This window comes from Salvelinus alpinus, chromosome 6 (assembly GCF_045679555.1).
Source record: "Salvelinus alpinus chromosome 6, SLU_Salpinus.1, whole genome shotgun sequence".
Taxonomy (NCBI): Eukaryota; Metazoa; Chordata; class Actinopteri; order Salmoniformes; family Salmonidae; genus Salvelinus; species Salvelinus alpinus.
The window spans coordinates 33,323,821-33,336,921 of NC_092091.1; the positions used below are offsets into that span (position 1 = coordinate 33,323,821).

General features: G+C 46.7%; 1 protein-coding gene across 1 annotated transcript in view; it reads right to left on the minus strand.

The window, feature by feature from the left end:
* LOC139578595 (carboxyl-terminal PDZ ligand of neuronal nitric oxide synthase protein-like) overlaps positions 1–13,101 on the minus strand; it is a 240,252-nt gene that overhangs the window by 202,934 nt on the left and 24,217 nt on the right. The window lies entirely within an intron of this gene.

Consider the following 13,101-nt stretch of genomic DNA (forward strand, 5'->3'; position numbering starts at 1 on the left):
ATAACGTTATAATGAGAAAGATCTAGCTAATACAAGACAATCCGGTTGCACGTTATTAAGAGAAATAGCCTTTATTATGCTGAAACGTTAAGCTTGGCTTCCTCTCATACACAGGTTGACATTATGTCCGGTTTGCTTGAGTTAACGACTTTTATTTTCTCCTCGGTTTGAGGCATTGGGAGATACAGTGTTAGTGTCATGAGCAATATAGATGGTGTTGTCATTAGTTTACGTCCATCGCGGGGAATTCTGAGTTCTCTAAGACTACTGATGGAAAAAACTACCAAACCTCCTTGATATAGCTTTATTCCTTCTTGATCAACTGGGCCGACATGGGAAGCTTCATGTATACAAACAAATACATATTAAATGCATCCAAGAATTATATGTGGTGACCTAAAACACAGTCAGGCATTTACTTCATATTCTAGACCCCCATGGAGTGCACCTTTTGGTGGAAGTATCTGGGAACGAGATTAGCTAGCATGCTACCTAACCTTCACAACCAAGAGGACAGAGAGGAACAGCTTAGGTAAGTGTCCTTTTTGTCTTGTAATTTTACATTTGGAAGGTGCATTGAAACAATTAGCTAGCATGATTATATTACCTCTAACACAGTCAACTAGCTGGCTAGCAAGCTAAATGAATGATCATTGAAATGATCTACTCTCGAGGGATTACTATGGTAGCTAGCTATGGCTATTCTCAAGAACAAGCAAGCCTGTATCTGAGGAGCATGTCCAACTGATTGAGCGTTCTACTCAACGCATTCTCAATGAGCGTTGATTTAATCAAAAGTGCATTACAGTGGCTTGGATATACTGTACAAAGATTGCAAAAGGAGGCAAATAATTTGTAGGACAAGCTTTTGTCATAATTTTGATGCTGCCAGATTGACTTTAGATTCAGTATAACGTTAGCTAAAATTGAGTGGAGACCACCGGATTTTCGCTAGCTAACATTACCATTGCTAGCTATTTTTGACAAACTTTGCTAGCTAATGACAACATCGCCATCCATTTGACAACATGATAATGATGGCATAGTTGTTTCCTACTAAGCATTTGCCTACTTTTGCAATGCCATCATATTTCCAGGCAACTGTTGTGTTATTTAGACGGAAAAGTCGTTGGCCTGCATCACAGGAGGTTGGTGGCACCTTAATTGGTGAGGACGGGTTGTGGGACTCCAAGACAGACAGACAGACAAAGACACACCCAGGGCTTATGGTATTGGCTGGAGCGGAATTGGTGGAATGGTATGAAATACATCAAACACATAGTTTCCCTGTGTTTGCTTCGTTCCAGACATTACTATGAGCTGTCCTCCTCTCAGCAGCCTCCAGCCTCAGCAGTCATCTATTATTTACATTTACATTTAAGTCATTTAGCAGACGCTCTTATCCAGAGCGACTTATTATGACTTTTGGGCACCACTATGGTGCCGCCGGCAGAGGGCGGCTTGAGAACGTGATGACGCAACCCAGTGACGGAGGTGCAACCTATGAATAGCAACATTGGTTTTGCATTTGTCTATTTTGCCAAGGTATCAGACCGTGTGTGTCTGTAAGTCTGTCTACCTGCCAGTCGGTCGGTCTGTCTTGGAGTTCCAGATGACGCTGGAGGAGTGGTGGTAGCCACTTGAGGGCAACTTTACTGGATTACATGTAGGAGCTCTGTTAATCTTTAACAGTAGATACAAGTATCCTATATTAGGTACTACTAAGGTGCTAGCGAGCTAGTACATGTACATATGGATTTACAGTACTAATAATATTTAATTAATGCACTTTGTCCAATTTTACCCAAGAGAACAATCCAGACTAAGAATTAGCATGTGATAAGATCATAATAAATACTAGTATTATATTGGTATTATATAGATAGAGTGGACCTGATCCTAGACCAGCACTCCTACTCTGATGGCAAATTCTCTCTCTCCCTCATCCTTTCTATAACTTAAGATTGACCCCTTTGTAAATGTGGGTGAGTGGACATACAGATCTGGGACTAGCCTAGCAACAGCAGCTCTTCTCAACTATTGGCAAGGATTTATTTGACACCCAATCACCATGAGAGATGCTTTATTTTGCAATCAACACTTCTATTGCAGGAGGTAAGCACCTATCAGATCCCCCTGCTGTCCTTCACCACTCGGTGCAGTCTGCTGACCATTGCTGAGGCCAGGAAGATGTCCGCCAGCCGAAGTAGGGGCCAAGTTCATTGCCATGCAATGCTCTACCGACCGAGGTAGGCTTTGGCTTCCAGGTGGGTCACAGTTACAATCCCCGTTGCTTCCACCCACTTCACATTCTTCTTCAGGTGCTGATATTACTTTCTAAATTAAATGTTATTATGGTCAGATTACTTATAATAGTGATCGATTATATCCACTCAAGGGACAGTACCAGAGACTGTAAGGGGGCTGTTGCCTGATTAGAAGTTTACAGAAGTTATTTTTGTAATACATTATTTTCTATATTAGTTTAGGGTTCATCTAATCCCAACCTGACAGAGTGCCTTTCAACTATTCTATTTTGTTTTCCAACCCTCAGGAAACCATGAGAAGGGAGTGGGCCACCTGACCAACACCATTGCTGTGTATGGTTAAACTCCAACAGCTCCTCTAGGTGCTTCAGCAGACCTACTGTCTTTTAGATCCTTCTGAAACGGTCCACTATCAGCCAGGTGAGGATGCTCTCCCATGGAAAGGATGAGCTGATGTGGCAACAAAATGGCAGAAAGTTGCCTAAGTCGTGCCTCGTTTTCTGAAATGTTTAAATTTACTCTTGAAGATCTTAGTGCATTAAACTGACAACTACAGACAAGACTGTTTAAGGCAAAGCATGTTTTCCTGTCTTCGAGAATCTGAAATATATTAAAGTAGCGAGTTAGGATCCTCCTCATCCCCATTTTGCACTATTGAGAGCAACGTGTCGGACTGTATCACAGCCTGGTATGGCAATTGCACTGTCCATAACCGCAGGGCTCTCCAGTGTCATGTTTTGTCTTTGATCTTCATGTCTTGTCCCTGTGCTTCCCTCTGCTGGTCTTATTAGGTTCTTTCCCTCTTTCTCTCTCTCTCTCTCCTCCTCCCTCTCTCCCTCTCCCGCTCTCTCTCTCTATCGTTCCGTTCCTGCTCCCAGCTGTTTCTCATTCTCCTAACGACCTCATTTACTCTTTCACACCTGTCCCCTATTTTGCCCTCTGATTAGAGTCCCTATTTCTCCCTCTGTTTTCCGCTTCTGTCCTGGTCGGATTCTTGTTTGATGTTTGCTGTTCCTGTGTCCTTGTTCCGCCCTGTCGTGTTCTTTGCCTTCTTCAGATGCTGCGTGTGAGCAGGTGTCTATGTCAGCTACGGCCAGTGCCTTCCTGAAGCGACCTGCAGTCTGTGGTCGCGTCTCCAGTCGTTCCTCTCTATTGACGAGAGGATTTCAGTTCCTGTTTTGGATTGACCATTGATAATATCCAGGAGAATCATTATTTGTTTAATACTGGAATAAAGACTCTGTTACTATTACGTCGCTTTTGGGTCCTCATTCATCAGCATAACAGAAGAATCCGACCAAGATGGACCCAGCGACTATGGATTCTCTCAACACTGCCGTCGAGTTCCAGGGAGCAATGCTCGGCAGACACGAGCAGGAATTGTTTGCTGCTCGTCATGCCGTTGAGACCCTGGCCGCTCAGGTCTCCGATCTCTCTGGACAGTTTCTGAGTCTTCGTCTCGTGCCACCAGCTACTTCCTGGTCTTCCGAGTCTCCGGAACCTAGGGTTAATAACCCACCATGTTACTCTGGGCAGCCCACTGAGTGTCGCTCTTTTCTCACCCAGTGTGATATTGTGTTCTCTCTCCAGCCCAACACGTACTCTAGTGAGAGAGCTCGGATCGCTTACGTCATATCACTCCTTACTGGTCGGGCTCGGGAGTGGGGCACAGCTATCTGGGAGGCAAGGGCTGAGTGTTCTAACGATTATCAGAACTTTAAAGAGGAGATGATACGGGTTTTTGATCGTTCAGTTTTTGGGAAGGAGGCTTCCAGGGCCCTGGCTTCCCTATGTCAAGGTGATCGATCCATAACGGATTACTCTATAGAGTTTCGCACTCTTGCTGCATCCAGTGACTGGAACGAGCCGGCGTTGCTCGCTCGTTTTCTGGAGGGACTCCACGCTGAGGTTAAGGATGAGATTCTCTCCCGGGAGGTTCCTTCCAGCGTGGACTCTTTGATTGCACTCGCCATCCGCATAGAACGACGGGTAGATCTTCGTCACCGAGCTCGTGGAAGAGAGCTCACGTTAACGGTGTTTCCCCTCTCCGCATCTCAACCATCTCCTCCCACCGGCTCAGAGACTGAGCCCATGCAGCTGGGAGGTATTCGCATCTCGACTAAGGAGAGGGAACGGAGAATCACCAACCGCCTTTGCCTCTATTGCGGTTCTGCTGGACATTTTGTCATGTCATGTCCAGTAAAAGCCAGAGCTCATCAGTAAGCGGAGGGCTACTGGTGAGCGCTACTACTCAGGTCTCTCCATCAAGATCCTGTACTACCTTGTCGGTCCATCTACGCTGGACCGGTTCGGCTGCTTCCTGCAGTGCCTTGATAGACTCTGGGGCTGAGGGTTGTTTTATGGACGAAGCATGGGCTCGGAAACATGACATTCCTCTCAGACAGTTAGGGAAGCCCACGCCCATGTTCGCCTTAGATGGTAGTCTTCTCCCCAGTATCAGATGTGAGACACTACCTTTAACCCTCACAGTATCTGGTAACCACAGTGAGACCATTTCCTTTTTGATTTTTCGTTCACCTTTTACACCTGTTGTTTTGGGTCATCCCTGGCTAGTATGTCATAATCCTTCTATTAATTGGTCTAGTAATTCTATCCTATCCTGGAACGTTTCTTGTCATGTGAAGTGTTTAATGTCTGCTATCCCTCCTGTGTCTTCTGTCCCCTCTACTCAGGAGGAACCTGGTGATTTGACAGGAGTGCCGGAGGAATATCATGATCTGCGCACGGTCTTCAGTCGGTCCAGAGCCAGCTCCCTTCCTCCTCACCGGTCGTATGATTGTTGTATTGATCTCCTTCCGGGGACCACTCCCCCTCGGGGTAGACTATACTCTCTGTCGGCTCCCGAACGTAAGGCTCTCGAGGATTATCTGTCTGTTTCTCTCGACGCCGGTACCGTGGTGCCTTCTTCCTCTCCCGCCGGAGCGGGATTTTTCTTTGTTAAGAAGAAGGACGGTACTCTGCGCCCCTGCGTGGATTATCGAGGGCTGAATGACATAACGGTTAAGAATCGTTATCCGCTTCCCCTTATGTCGTCAGCCTTCGAGATTTTGCAGGGAGCCAGGTGCTTTACTAAGTTGGACCTTCGTAACGCTTACCATCTCGTACGCATCAGAGAGGGGGACGAGTGGAAAACGGCGTTTAACACTCCGTTAGGGCATTTTGAATACCGGGTTCTGCCGTTCGGTCTCGCTAATGCTCCAGCTGTCTTTCAGGCATTAGTTAATGATGTACTGAGAGACATGCTGAACATTTTTGTTTTCGTTTACCTTGACGATATCCTGATTTTTTCACCGTCACTCGAGATTCATGTTCAGCACGTTCGACGTGTACTCCAGCGCCTTTTAGAGAATTGTCTCTACGTGAAGGCTGAGAAGTGCGCCTTTCATGTCTCCTCTGTCACATTTCTCGGTTCTGTTATTTCCGCTGAAGGCATTCAGATGGATCCCGCTAAGGTCCAGGCTGTCAGCGATTGGCCCGTCCCTAAGTCACGTGTCGAGTTGCAGCGCTTTCTCGGTTTCGCTAATTTCTATCGGCGTTTCATTCGTAATTTCGGTCAAGTGGCTGCCCCTCTCACAGCTCTGACTTCTGTCAAGACTTGCTTTAAGTGGTCCGGTTCCGCCCAGGGAGCTTTTGATCTCCTCAAGAAGCGTTTTACATCCGCCCCTATCCTTGTTACTCCTGACGTCACTAAACAATTCATTGTCGAGGTTGACGCTTCAGAGGTGGGCGTGGGAGCCATTCTGTCTCAGCGCTTCCACTCTGACGATAAGGTCCATCCTTGCGCTTACTTTTCTCATCGCCTGTCGCCATCGGAGCGCAACTATGATGTGGGTAACCGCGAACTGCTCGCCATCCGCTTAGCCATAGGCGAATGGCGACAGTGGTTGGAGGGGGCGACCGTCCCTTTTGTCGTTTGGACTGACCATAAGAACCTTGAGTACATCCGTTCGGCCAAACGACTTAATGCACGTCAAGCTCGTTGGGCGTTGTTTTTCGCTCGTTTCGAGTTCGTGATTTCCTATCGCCCGGGAAATAAGAACACCAAGCCTGATGCCTTATCCCGTCTCTTTAGTTCTTCTGTGGCTTCTACCGACCCCGAGGGGATTCTCCCTGAAGGGCGTGTTGTCGGGTTGACTGTCTGGGGAATTGAGAGACAGGTAAAGCAAGCACTCACTCACACTGCGTCGCCGCGCGCTTATCCTAGTAACCTTCTGTTCGTTCCTGTCTCTACTCGTCTGGCTGTTCTTCAGTGGGCTCACTCTGCCAAGTTAGCTGGCCACCCCGGCGTTCGGGGTACGCTTGCTTCTATTCGCCAGCGGTTTTGGTGGCCTACTCAGGAGCGGGACACGCGTCGTTTCGTGGCTGCTTGTTCGGACTGCGCGCAGACTAAGTCAGGTAACTCTCCTCCTGCCGGTCGTCTCAGACCGCTTCCCATTCCTTCTCGACCATGGTCTCACATCGCCTTAGACTTTATTACCGGTCTGCCTTCGTCTGCGGGGAAGACTGTGATTCTTACGGTTATCGATAGGTTCTCTAAGGCGGCACATTTCATTCCCCTCGCTAAGCTTCCTTCCGCTAAGGAGACGGCACAAATCATCATTGAGAATGTGTTCAGAATTCATGGCCTCCCGTTAGACGCCGTTTCAGACAGAGGTCCGCAATTCACGTCACAGTTTTGGAGGGAGTTCTGTCGTTTGATTGGTGCTTCCGTCAGTCTCTCTTCCGGGTTTCATCCCCAGTCTAACGGTCAAGCAGAAAGGGCCAATCAGTCGATTGGTCGCATATTACGCAGCCTTTCGTTTCGAAACCCTGCGTCTTGGGCAGAACAGCTCCCCTGGGCTGAGTACGCTCACAACTCGCTTCCTTCGTCTGCTACCGGGCTATCTCCGTTTCAGAGTAGTCTTGGGTACCAGCCTCCTCTGTTCTCGTCCCAGCTCGCCGAGTCCAGCGTTCCCTCCGCTCAGGCTTTTGTCCAACGTTGTGAGCGCACCTGGAGGAGGGTCAGGTCTGCACTTTGCCGTTACAGGGCGCAGACTGTGAGAGCCGCCAATAAACGTAGGATTAGGAGTCCTAGGTATTGTCGCGGTCAGAAAGTGTGGCTTTCCACTCGTAACCTTCCCCTTACGATAGCTTCTCGCAAGTTGACTCCGCGGTTCATTGGTCCGTTCCGTGTCTCTCAGGTCGTCAATCCTGTCGCTGTGCGACTGTTTCTTCCGCGACATCTTCGTCGCGTCCACCCTGTCTTCCATGTCTCTTGTGTCAAGCCTTTTCTTCGCGCCCCCGTTCGTCTTCCCTCCCCCCCCCCCGTCCTTGTCGAGGGCGCTCCTACTTACAAGGTACGGAAGATCATGGACATGCGTTCTCGGGGACGTGGTCACCAGTACTTAGTGGATTGGGAGGGTTACGGTCCTGAGGAGAGGAGTTGGGTTCCATCTCGGGACGTGCTGGACCGTTCGTTGATTGATGATTTCCTTCGTTGCCGCCAGGGTTCCTCCTCGAGTGCGCCAGGAGGCGCTCGGTGAGTGGGGGGGTACTGTCATGTTTTGTCTTTGATCTTCATGTCTTGTCCCTGTGCTTCCCTCTGCTGGTCTTATTAGGTTCTTTCCCTCTTTCTCTCTCTCTCTCTCCTCCTCCCTCTCTCCCTCTCCCGCTCTCTCTCTCTATCGTTCCGTTCCTGCTCCCAGCTGTTTCTCATTCTCCTAACGACCTCATTTACTCTTTCACACCTGTCCCCTATTTTGCCCTCTGATTAGAGTCCCTATTTCTCCCTCTGTTTTCCGCTTCTGTCCTGGTCGGATTCTTGTTTGATGTTTGCTGTTCCTGTGTCCTTGTTCCGCCCTGTCGTGTTCTTTGCCTTCTTCAGATGCTGCGTGTGAGCAGGTGTCTATGTCAGCTACGGCCAGTGCCTTCCTGAAGCGACCTGCAGTCTGTGGTCGCGTCTCCAGTCGTTCCTCTCTATTGACGAGAGGATTTCAGTTCCTGTTTTGGATTGACCATTGATAATATCCAGGAGAATCATTATTTGTTTAATACTGGAATAAAGACTCTGTTACTATTACGTCGCTTTTGGGTCCTCATTCATCAGCATAACATCCAGTGTGTGGAGCGGTCAGCCCAACGCAATACCAGAGGCACACTGCCTGCCCTCCAGGACATCTACAGCACCTGGTGTCACAGGAAGGTCAAGAGAATCATCAGCCTCAGCCACCCGAGCCATGGCCTCTTCACCCTGCTACGATCTACAAGGCGGAGACAGTACAGGTGCATCAAAGCTGGGACAGAGAGACTGAAAAACTTCTTGTATCTCCAGGTATACAGTGCATTCGGAAAGTATTCAGACACCTTGATCTTTTCCATATTTTGTTACATTCCAGTCTTATTCTAAAATGGATTTAAAAAATCGAAATAAACTCATCAATCTACACACAATAGCACATAATGACAAAACGAAAACAGGTTTTTTATTCAGACCCTTTACAATGAGACTTGAAATTGAGCTCTTTATACATAGACATGGAATCACAGGCAACTTTAATAATGGAACACGAGTCACTTTAATAATGTTTACATACTGCTTTATCTCGTATGTACTGTACTCTATTCTACTGTATTTTAGTCAATGCCACTCCGACATTGCTCGTACTAATATATTTCTTAATTCCATTCTTTTACTTTTAGATTTGTGTATTGTTGTGAATTGTTAGATACTACTGCACTGTTGGAGCTAGGAACACAAGCATTTTGCTACACATTTTTGCTACACCTGCAATAACATCTGCTGAATATGTGTATGTGACCAATAAAATTAGATTTGATTTGGAAAGCCACACACCTGTCGTTATAAGGTCCCACAGTTGACAGTGCATGTCAGAGCAAAAACCAAGCCATGAGGTCAAAGGAATTGTCCGTAGAGGTCCGAGACAGGATTGTGTCGAGGTCCCCAAGAAGACAGCGGCCTTCATAATTCTTAAATGGAAGAAGTTTGGAATCACAAAGACTCTTCCTAGCACTGGCCGGCTGGCCAAACTGAGCAATCGTGCAAGAAGGGCCTTGGTCAGGGAGGTGACCAAGAGCCCGATCGTCATTCTGACAAAGCTCCAGAGTTCTTCTGTGGAGATGGTAGAACCAGCACTCCAGCAATCAGGCCTTTATGGTACAGTGGCCAGATGGAAACCACTCCTCATTAAGGCACATGACAACCCGCTTGGAGTTTGCCAAAGGGCACCTAAAAGACTCTCAGACCATTGAGAAACAAGATTATCTGGTCTGATGAAACCAAGATTGAACACTTTGGCCTGAATGCCAAGCATCACGTCTGGAGGACGTGATATATGCACGTACAGTGGGGAGAACAAGTATTTGATACACTGACAATTTTGCAGGTTTTCCTACTTACAAAGCATGTAGAGGTCTGTAATTTTTATCATAGGTACACTTCAACTGTGAGAGAAGGAATCTAAAACAAAAATCCAGAAAATCACATTGTATGATTTTTAATTAATTAATTTGCATTTTATTGCATGACATAAGTATTTGATACATCAGAAAAGCAGAACTGAATATTTGGTACAGAAACCTTAGTTTGCAATTACAGAGATCATACGTTTCCTGTAGTTCTTGACCAGGTTTGCACACACTGCAGCAGGGATTTTGGCCCACTCCTCCATACAGACCTTCTCCAGATCCTTCAGGTTTCGGGGCTGTCGCTGGGCAATACGGACTTTCGGCTCCTTCCAAAGATTTTCTATTGGGTTCAGGTCTGGAGACTGGCTAGGCCACTCCAGGACCTTGAGATGCTTCTTACGGAGCCACTCCTTAGTTGCCCTGGCTGTGTGTTTCGGGTCGTTGTCATGCTGGAAGACCCAGCCACGACCCATCTTCAATGCTCTTACTGAGGGAAGGAGGTTGTTGGTCAAGATCTCGCGATACATGGCCCCATCCATCCTCCCTTCAATACGGTGCAGTCGTCCTGTCCCCTTTGCAGAAAAGCATCCCCAAAGAATGATGTTTCCACCTCCATGCTTCACGGTTGGGATGGTGTTCTTGGGGTTGTACTCATCCTTCTATTCCTCCAAACACGGCGAGTGGAGTTTAGAGCAAAAAGCTCTATTTTTGTCTCATCAGACCACATGACCTTCTCCCATTCCTCCTCTGGATCATCCAGATGGTCATTGGCAAACTTCAGACGGGCCTGGACATGCGCTGGCTTGAGCAGGGGGACCTTGCGTGCGCTGCAGGATTTTAATCCATGACGGCGTAGTGTGTTACTAATGGTTTTCTTTGAGACTGTGGTCCCAGCTCTCTTCAGGTCATTGACCAGGTCCTGCCGTGTAGTTCTGGGCTGATCCCTCACATTCCTCATGATCATTGATGCCCCACGAGGTGAGATCTTGCATGGAGCCCCAGACCGAGGGTGATTGACCGTCATCTTGAACTTCTTCCATTTTCTAATAATTGTGCCAACAGTTGTTGCCTTCTCACCAAGCTGCTTGGCTATTGTCCTGTAGCCCATCCCAGCCTTGTACAGGTCTACAATTTATCCCTGATGTCCTTACAAAGCTCTCTGGTCTTGGCCATTGTGGAGAGGTTGGAGTCTGTTTGATTGAGTGTGTGGACAGGTGTCTTTTATACAGGTAACGAGTTCAAACAGGTGCAGTTAATACAGGTAATGAGTGGAGAACAGGAGGGCTTCTTAAAGAAAAACTAACAGGTCTGTGAGAGCCGGAATTCTTACTGGTTGGTAGGTGATCAAATACTTATGTCATGCAATAAAATGCAAATTAATTACTTAAAAATCATACAATGTGATTTTCTGGATTTTTGTTTTAGATTCCGTCTCTCACAGTTGAAGTGTACCTATGATAAAAATGACAGACCTCTACATGCTTTGTAAGTAGGAAAACCTGCAAAATCGGCAGTGTATCAAATACTTGTTCTCCCCACTGTATATATACACCTGTTCTGAAAGGCCCCAGAGTTTGCAACACCACTAAGCAAGGGGCACCACCAAACAAGCTGCACCATGAAGACCAAGGAGCTCTCCAAACAGGTCAGGGACAAAGTTGTGGAGAAGTACAGATCAGGACTGGGTTATAAAAAAATATCCAAAACTTTGAACATCCCACGGAGCACCATTATATCCATTATTAAAAAATGGAAAGAATATGGCACCACAACAAACCTGCCAAGAGAGGGCCGCCCACCAAAACTCACAGACCAGGCAAGGAGGGCATTAATCAGAGAGGCAACAAAGAGACCAAAGATAACCCTAAACGAGCTGCAAAGCTCCAGAGCGGAGATTGGAGTATCTGTCCATAGGACTACTTTAAGCAGTACACTCCACAGAGCTGGGCTTTACGGAAGAGTGGCCAGAAAAAAGCCACTGCTTAAAGAAAAAAATAAGCAAACACGTTTGATGTTTTCCAAAAGGCATGGGGGAGACTCCCCAAACATAAGGAAGAAGGGTACTCTGGTCAGATGACACTAAAATGTAGATTTTTGGCCATCAAGGAAAACGCTATGTCTGGCACAAACCCAACACCTCACATCACCCCGCAAACACCATCCCCCACAGTGAAGCATGGTGGTGGCAGCATCATGCTGTGGGGATGTTTTTCATAGGCAGGGACCGGGAAACTGGTCAGAATTGAAGGAATGATGGATGGCACTAAATACAGGGAAATTCTTGAGGGAAACCTGTTTCAGTCTTCCAGAGATTTGAGACTGGGATGGAGGTTCATCTTCCAGCAGGACAATGACCCTAAGCATACTGCTAAAGCAACACTCGGGTGGTTTAAGGGGAAACATTTAAATGTCTTGGAATGGCATAGTCAAAGCCCAGACCTCAATCCAATTGAGAATCTGTGGTATGACTTAAAGATTGCTGTACACCAGTGGAACCCATCCAACTTGAAGGAGCTGGAGCAGTTTTGCCTTGAAGAATTGTGCAAAAATCCCAGTGGCTAGATGTACCAAGCTTATAGAGACATACCCCAAGAGACTTGCAGCTGTAATTGCTGCAAAAGATGGCTCCTCAAAGTATTGACTTTGGAGGGGGGGGGGGGGTGAATTGTTATGCACGCTCAAGTTTTCTGGTTTTTGTCTTATTTCTGGTTTGTTTCATAATAAAAAATATTTTGCATATTTAAAGTGGTAGGCATGTTGTGTAAATAAAATGATACAAACCCCCCAAAAATACATTTTAATTCTAGGTTGTAAGGCAACAAAATAGGAAAAATGCCAAGTGGGGTGGGTGAATACTTTCGCAAGCCACTGTAGCTCTGAATCCACAATATGGCAGAGATTGAAAAGCCATAAAACATACAGTACCAGTCAAAAGTTTGACACGCCTACTCATTCAAGGGTTTTTCTTTATTTTTAATATTTTATACATTGTAGAATAATAGTGAAGACATCAACACCATGAAATAACACATGGAATCATGTGTAGCCAAAAGTGTTAAACAAATCAAAATATATTTTATATTTGAGCTTCTTTGAAGTAGCCACACTTTGCCTTGATGACAGCTTTGCACACTCTTGGCATTCTCTCAACTAGCTTCACCTGGAATGCTTTTCCAACAGTCTTGAAGGAGTTCCCACACATGCTGAGTACTTGTTGGCTGCTTTTCCTTCATTTTGCGGTCCAACTCATCCCAAACCATCTCAATTGGGTTGAGGTCGGGTGATTGTGGAGGCCAGGTCATCTGATGCAGCACTCCATCACTCTCCTTCTTGGTCAAATTGCCCTTACACAGCCTCACAGACAGTTTCACCAGCAAAACACCCCCACACCTCCTCCTCCATCCGTCAC